The sequence below is a fragment of the Cygnus olor genome, chromosome 3, assembly GCF_009769625.2.
Source record: "Cygnus olor isolate bCygOlo1 chromosome 3, bCygOlo1.pri.v2, whole genome shotgun sequence".
NCBI lineage: Eukaryota > Metazoa > Chordata > Aves > Anseriformes > Anatidae > Cygnus > Cygnus olor.
The window spans coordinates 87,170,753-87,178,729 of NC_049171.1; the positions used below are offsets into that span (position 1 = coordinate 87,170,753).

The window sequence follows — 7,977 nt, forward strand, 5'->3', positions numbered from 1 at the left end:
CCCAAAAAAGGGACATTTAATGTCTGTAGAATAACCAACACCCTTCTCATGACGGGAAAAGCAAGACGGCACCCTCTTCATGTGAAAAGGGACTGGCTGACTTGCTTTTGGTGCCGCAGCAAAAGCACGTGGCGGTGAATAGTGGGATGTGAATGCTTCCATCCAGCATTGGATGGAGGTAGGTCCTCACCTGCCCCTGAGCTTTGCTCTTCCCCTTAGCACCATCCACTGGCCTTGCAATCAGCATTTCAGCTTCAGGAGACTCACAGCTCTCCTCAAGTCGTGTCTGATGAGGTACCCAGGTACTAATTGGGAGGGGCGATCCTCTTTGTGCCGCTAGCTGCTATTGCAGGACACAGGAGGGAACATGGACAGGGAGAGCTGAGAGAGCACAGCGCACCCACCCAGCCCATTTGGCAGCTTGAGCTGGAAATCTGAGACGCCTGCTTTGCAAGAGACGTTTCCTTCCTGAAGACACTGGAATGAAGACCTAGCGCAGGGCTGCATTTAATGCAAGTTTTGTGCTAAGGCTGTAGTGCATACCCCAGCACTTGTAAAGGCAGCTGTCTGCGTGTGTGACCGTTCCCTAAGCACCAGGGGCAAATCCACAGGGAAGGTCATTTGCTGCAATTCCCCTAGCCTGGGTGAAGCTGCAACAGCTAGCGATAACACAGAGTTTAACAGACTTGTTTTTCCAGGCAGCAACAGGCAGAGGCAGCATATCACAGCTCTTCTGTCATGAAAGAAAATTACCCTCTTTACTCTATTTCAAGGGAAAATTAAGATTTTCTTTCTTTCTCCCATATCTTCTTTAGGAACAGACTCAAGTGAAGAAAGTTTTTGAGGTGTTGGATTCTGAAGGCTGCTTCAGATCTATCTTGGGACCTCCTGAGAGATTTCCAGAGATTCTCATCAGCTTGTCATAAAAGATCTTGCCAAGCTGAGAGGGTATGTGGGCCAGTTTCCAATCTCACCTGAATTCCCCTCTGTCCTCTTCTGCATTCTGGGGTTAGCATATTTCCTAAAGAGATGCTGTTTGCTTTCCTTTTTCCTTTTTCATGTGTGACATGAGCATGCACAGTGCTCAGGACTGGCCTGAATGCCAGGAGCCCCCAGGTATTTGCTTGTGCTCACACTGAACCCATTCTCACCCGGAGAATATTTTTCATGCTCAGGACAGATACATGGGTGTTTCTGGAAAACCTGGCCTTTCATCTTCTCCAAAGTAGCCATAATAGGCATCAAAAGATTTTAACCTGCATTTACTGAGCCACTATCCCACAAGCAATTTGCAGGTGTTTACATACCCTCCATGCAGTCTTTGGGCTTTAGAGATGGAAGCAACCCTGGCAGTGCCAATGGGTGTTACATTACATGACAATTTTGTGATGTTGGGTTAACCTTCAAAGAAACTGGACTGAAATCATGTAACTATTTTCATTACAGCCTCCACCTGGACTGACATCACAGTCTCACATAATAAACAAGAGTCCTGTCCACTAAACCCTTTCAAGCTGTATGTTTTAATCAAGTTTTCAGTTGATGCAAAGATTTTGGTGAAAATCCCACTTTGAAAAAATCACACTGTGAGTGCCTTTATGTTTGTGGACTCCCCCTTCCCTTGATCACATTTTATTTTGTTCTGCTTTCTTTACTAATTTTGCCAAAACTAACTTCTGCAGACTTTGGTTTGCTTTATTCCCAGGTTTTTACTTCAAACATTTGATTTTTAAAGGTTTTAAAATCTGGACTTGGGAATAAATGTCTCAGGTTTTCAAAGCCAGAGCAATTTGCTTTAGCAAGCTGGTGTATTGCACCTGTATCAGCTTAGTGGCTCAAAACATCTTTAGGGAATTTTTCATTAAAGATTTCTCATTTTATTTTCACGCAGACATCAGAACAAGAGCCTAGCCAAGACTGATTAAGCTTTAAATAGTTTTACTCATAGCAGTGAGGAGAAATGGGCTGCATAAAGGATTTGCTTGCTGTGTGCTTGGCCTGTGTGAACGCTATACCATTATTACCAAAATTATTCATACTTGTGTTCCACACTTAGTGTGTGAGAAAGAATAAAGTATCAGAAGTTTTAGCAGATAAGGCAAGGGTTCAACCCATGCTGTGATGGAAAATGTGCCACTTTACTAAAGCTGCAGAACTGGCTTATGTGCCTGACAATCATAGACAATTAGCAGCATTCTAAAACACAGCCAAATTTGGCATTTTTATACATGCCAATTTTGTTTTGTGCTATTTAGATTATTCACGTGTATTATTTTGTATGCCCAGGGTAAGAGATCTGCCCTTCTTACCACACTTCATGTTGCTGTTCATGACCTCAGCGTTATTTCATATAGGCAAAAGTTGATGTTTGCCTCATTGCTGTCATTTTACTAGGGATGGGTCATTATGCAATTATGGGTCCTTTAATACACAAATTAATTAGCTTAATTACTTTGTATTTGCCTGCTCTGACTGGGCCCTATGCCTAATGGAAAGATCTGTAATGTAGGAACTAGCTGTCCGCTCTGAACCTGTTATTTCTCCACACACGCCACTCTGCCACAGCTTTTGCTGGGAACACAAAACAGGATGACAGTCAGAATGTGCAGTGGGGAGAGAAACTAATGAACAAAGTCTGCGTTTGACAGCTTAAATGTGCTGAAGCCAGCCAACACCTGCAGTCACCTGATGCCGGTTACAGGCACGTCTATTGACAGAAGCTGGGGCATCTACAGGGAAGATGCAGGTCTAGAGAATGTGCTCACAGCCCATCAGAGCTGGAGGAATATAGCTCAGGCACAGTCCACTGCTGGCTAGGCTGGAAGCTGCAGATACCTACGTCTTGGCTGAAACGGTATCTGACACCTTTCTTTAAGCTGCAGCATGGGAAGGTCATGTGGGTGGCGGGTGTTAACCCTGTTTAGATCCTTTTCTGCAGTCCTCTGCAGGGCTATCTACTGGCAAGGAGACCCAAAACAGGCAAGGAAGATGGATTTGTTTCAGCCCATCCTTCTGCCATCCTTATGTCAGGTAGGAGCTTTCCAAAGTTATCCTTGCTGGGCTCCTTGAGGAGTATCGAAGTGAATTTGTCATGATTGGTAGGAACTGGATCACCATCTAAGGCCATTTGGGAGGAGAAGTCAGAGGAGCAAGCGATGAGTAGAGTTCAAAGAGAAAGTACTCATGCTGGACCCATGCCGGTTCTCAGGTCCAAGCTCAGTATCCATGCGGGCTGGACACAAACCTGTACTCAGTCAGAGCACTAAGAGGACTGAGGCACACAGTGGGAGCCAGCCACATCCCTACATGCAACCGTGCTAGCATGGAATCCCTCTCCAAACATCCTGCTGAGACTCCACCTGCACTTCTTTTCTCTCATTCCAGAACCCACGAGTTTCCTCACCAACTGCCTCCCGGTTCTGCTGGCACAGCCATCTGTAGTGTCTGGAGGTGGAAACCTCAGAGCGCTCCCTCAGCTGCCTTGGTCCTTGGTCATGTCAGCTCTCCAGTCACCTCCACTCAGCAGCATCTACTGGCTTTTTGGGTACCTTCAGAAACAAGGAAGTCAGAGGTGCTCTGTAGAATATTCCCCTTTTTGTCCTTCACTGTGAGTTGCCGATCATTTAATCTTCAGCCTCTTCGTTGTTTGGTTTTTATTATTATTACTTGTTTGGATTTTTTTTACACATCGCAGAAATGCTGAGGTTGGATGGGACCTCTCAAGATCACCTAGTCCAACCCTCCATGCTCAGACAGTGCCAGCTAAAGCAGGTTGCTCAGGACATTGTCCAGTTCGGTTTTGGAATATCTCCAAAGGTGGAGACTCCACAACCTCTCTGGGCAACCTGTGCCAGTGTTTGATCACCTTTACACTAAAAAAGTTTTTTCCTATGTTTAAATGGAATTTCTTGTGTTTCAGTGTGTGCCCATTGCCTCTTGGCCTTTCAGTGGGCACCACCACACTGCTGGCTCACTTGTAGTCCGCTGGGGTCCTCAAGGCCTGCTTTCCAGCCAGCCAGCCTTCAGCATGCACTGGTGCATGGGGTTATTCTTCCTCCAGGGCAGGACTGTGCATTGCACTTTTTGAATTTTGTAAGGTTCCTGTTGGCTCATTTCTTCAGCCTGTCAAAGTCCCTCTGAATGGCACCAAACCCATCTGGCGTATGAACCATTCCTCCTCTTATCGTACCATCTGCAAACTTGCTGAGGGTGCAATCTGCCTCAGTATCTAGGTCATTGATGTCAAAGTTACCTAACTGCAGAACAATCAGATAGTTCAGATGCTGCTAGCTTTTATCCACTGGTAGCGCATTTGCTCATTTGCTCATTTTATTTATGAATATCCTGTTTGTGGAAAGTAAAGACAAACAATTCTCCATTATTCACCTTTGTGTTTTAGGTGCAACATAAAGCCAGGGGATTATTAAGTGAGTCTTAATCTGATGAAAACTGTAACAGAGTATTTCCAAGAAAGCAGTTTTGTTTTTCAGGATGAACATCATGCAACAACAATTAGAGGAACACTAAGACTTATTTTTTTACTAAAGATTATGTACTGAAAACAGTCTGTTTTCTAAAGTGGGTTTTGTGGCTACAACACAGAACACACATACTAAAAAAGAACAAATGAGACATTAAAAGATACTCCCTAGCCCTGGAGTAAAACTAAAACACTGGAAATAGGATGTTCCCATAAAAAAATAATAAGAAGAATTTAAAAATGCATAAAGCGTATATAAATATGTGTATGTATATAAAAATATATGTATATAAACATGAGAGAAGTTGTATTTTTGCTTTCCAGGCAGCACAAGCATACCCTAGCTTTGACAACAGCATAGTGCAGTATATATTTTCATGCCAATATAGGTTCAGTCTCTTGATGCAAACATGTGCAAAAGATGGGAGACAGATATAAGGTGGGGAAGTTATAGATTCATACACAGACAAGCTTGTAAAGCTCTTCTGTGTAAGAAACAGAACAGCAGCTAGAATTTGCACAAGGCCAAGAGCCTCCATCCTCTTTCCTAGCAATAAACAAGGCCCTATTATGTCTCTGATATATTGATCTTTGCATCTGTCTTACGAGAACTGTGTCTCCTTTTGTTTTATCACAGTAACCAAAAGTGTACTTTCCTATCATTCTCAATCCTGAGAGATAATGGGGCAAAACATAACTGTTGTTTGTTCCTTTGCGTTCACAGGCTGTGTTCCTGTTTGATTAGTGGTGCTTCCTCTTTCCTGTCCTTTGCTTATTGCTCTAACACATTTCCTGTTTATCAGTTTATAGTAACCAGACAAAAATAAAATTATTTAGAGCTCTGAGAGATCTCTGTCTGGAAGTGCTGGAGGTTCAATCAGGCAAAGTGTTTGACTTCTGTACCCTTTCCTGATCTCTCTGCTTCGTCTTCCTCTCCATTTTCTCTCCTCTTTCCCAACCCTCCTCTCTTTGCCATCTCACCTTTCACTCACCCATTCAGGCACTGGAAACTTAAGTATTTGGCCAGAAGGAGGGAAGGAACCACAAAAAGGGGCCACAATGCAGCCAGAGTAAACATGAGCTTCACAGAGGCAAACCATCTTGCTCCAGCAGTACTGGTAAGAGAAACAAAGTTGGACTTGGCTCTCCTGTGATAGGCCGTGCGCAGGGCAAGCCAAACAAATGAGTAAAACTGAGCCCATTGCTGGGTGTCCACCAAAAATTGGATTTAGAACTGTAAACCTCAATAAATAAATAAATAAATGTGTTGCTTTTGCTTCTTCATGATTTGGGGACATGTAGGGTTTACATTTTCAAGCTTCTCTTTACCATATGGAAGATTGTTGTTTTTAAATTACTGTTTTCCTTTTTGACAAAAGCTCACATTCACAAGTAACGTCCTGACAACAGCATCTAGAGCTTTAAAAAGACAGGACAATACGGACACCACTCCAAAATACCACAAAACCCTACCAGCAGAGAGAGCTCTTTGCCTGTTGACTGTGCCTGCAATTGCCCTGAATTTGCTAGAAGTTTGGAAGCAAGTTATCCTGGTTTCTTCATCAGGCTCCACATGTGCCATCTGCACCAGCATTCCCCAAATGTACACGTGCAGACAAACTGGAGGCCTTCATTAGGCCTGACAGAGACATTGCCTAGAAATATTCAGGGCACAGTTGTCATAACAATTATTGTAATTGTACAGATTACACCTTCATACCCAGCCCCAACAGGACAGTGAATTATAGGAAAATAAGCGTGGTTTTTTTTGCCCAGCATGAAGGTCATTCCTTCCTTCCACAGACAGTTGCACCCCGTGGTGCAGAGCCACAGAGCAGCAAGCTGTGGTCTCACAACTGCAGTCTCATTAGGGGCTCTTTGGTGACCACTGGCAAGTAGCTGCTTGCTACTGCTCTTCTGGCTACTGCTCTTCTGGCCCTGACTACCACAGGCTTCTTCCTGCAGCTGCAGAGCCCGGAGAGCCGCCTCCAATCTACTGCTCCTGCTCCTACTTCCCTCCTGGCTCCTTCCTGGCAGTAGAGTCCTGTATGATCTAGAGGATTTACTGGAAGATGTTGCAACCTGGAGGCTGGAACTGTAGGGTAATATAACATCTAGCAATGAACCTGACAGTCCACTGCAACAAATGAGACCTCACAGAATCACAGAATCATTTAACAGCTTGGGTTGGAAGGGGCCTTGAAGATCATCTCGTTCCAACCCCCCTGCCATGGGCAGGGATGCCACCCACTAGACCAGGTTGCCCATAGCTTTGTACAGCCTGGCCTTGAACACCTCCAGGGATGAGGCACCCACAATTTCTCTGGGCAAACTGGAAGGCTTTTGTCACTAAGGGGCATCAAGAGCCATAATTTTCATTTTTTGGTGGCTGTAAAAATAGCTCTCCTTCTTGCTAGCCACTTACAGTCCACATAAACAATCTTATTAGCTGCTTAATGAAGAGGAATTATGTCTGTCTAAGAGGTGAAGGGGATGCCCTAAAGAGAGAACTTAGATCACATGAGGCAAGGAATGAACATACCAAGGAAACCAGACTTGCCCTTCCATGATGGTTTTTGTTACTCAGACTATCAAGGAAATACTTAAAAGAGAGGTTGGAGAAACTAACTGCTTGGAACAATGTTTGCTAAAAGCCCAGTATGGATGTAAGTCACAGCAGAGGGCAGAAAAACTATTTCTTAATTAATAACCTGACTGCACCATACAGAGTTTCCCAGTGACAAAAACCATAGCTGTGGCATGTGATGTCATGTAACAAGTCAAGTTTCACGAGTTTCCACTAAAGTAACTGAAGGCATGAGCAGGTTATAGACAGGAGGTCAAGCTTTGGTGCTTGGAAATCATGTATATAAACAACTTCAGCTAGCATTTCTAAAGAAGTTTTCCATTCATTTTTTCAATTCTTACTAATTAAGATGATGATGCTAACTATTTGGATGCCTAATGATAAACTTAAGTGTCCGACTTGAGGTGTAAATTTCAAAATGCTGCCCCAAGTTCCTTGTCAATGCTTACAGTCAGTCACTGGAAGAAGAGTGACTGCTTTCCAAAGCACTGCATTCCTACCACTTGACTGGATGTTGGAGAACAGAATAAAAAAAAAATAATTGTAGGGTAATAAATTCTTGCCTTGAATGTTTTCATTTTCATAGGCATTCTTGTCTTGAGTGTTTTCACAGGCATTGATTTCCCTCAGGTAAAAATATATGCACCAGAGTCACATTTACATTTTTGTCTTAGTGTTGCCACCCTCTGTTTTTCAATAAGTTTTTATGCCTTTGTTTAATGACATGTAATTTGTAGTAAGTTTTATGCTTCAAAAGAAACACATAAAATTCTGTTTATTATCCCATTCTTTATTTGTCAACCGAGTTCAGCTTGTCCCCCCGTGACATTGAATAGCCATTTGCTAACAACTTAGACAGTAGATAATCACCACTTTTGTCTCCAAGAGTTAAAATAGTTCAGGGTGGTGC

At 43.3% G+C, this 7,977-nt stretch overlaps 1 long non-coding RNA gene across 2 annotated transcripts; it reads left to right on the plus strand.

The window, feature by feature from the left end:
* Positions 1-816: 816 nt before the first annotated feature.
* On the plus strand, positions 817-5,739 carry LOC121067290. 2 transcript variants are annotated; one of them, XR_005818214.1, is made up of 5 exons: positions 817-948; positions 1,447-1,586; positions 2,949-3,030; positions 3,385-3,607; positions 5,481-5,739. It is a non-coding gene; the product is annotated as an uncharacterized LOC121067290 (long non-coding RNA). The 2 variants fall into 2 exon arrangements; XR_005818213.1 differs by lacking the exon at positions 5,481-5,739 and having other exon boundaries at positions 3,385-3,846.
* Positions 5,740-7,977: the final 2,238 nt, after the last annotated feature.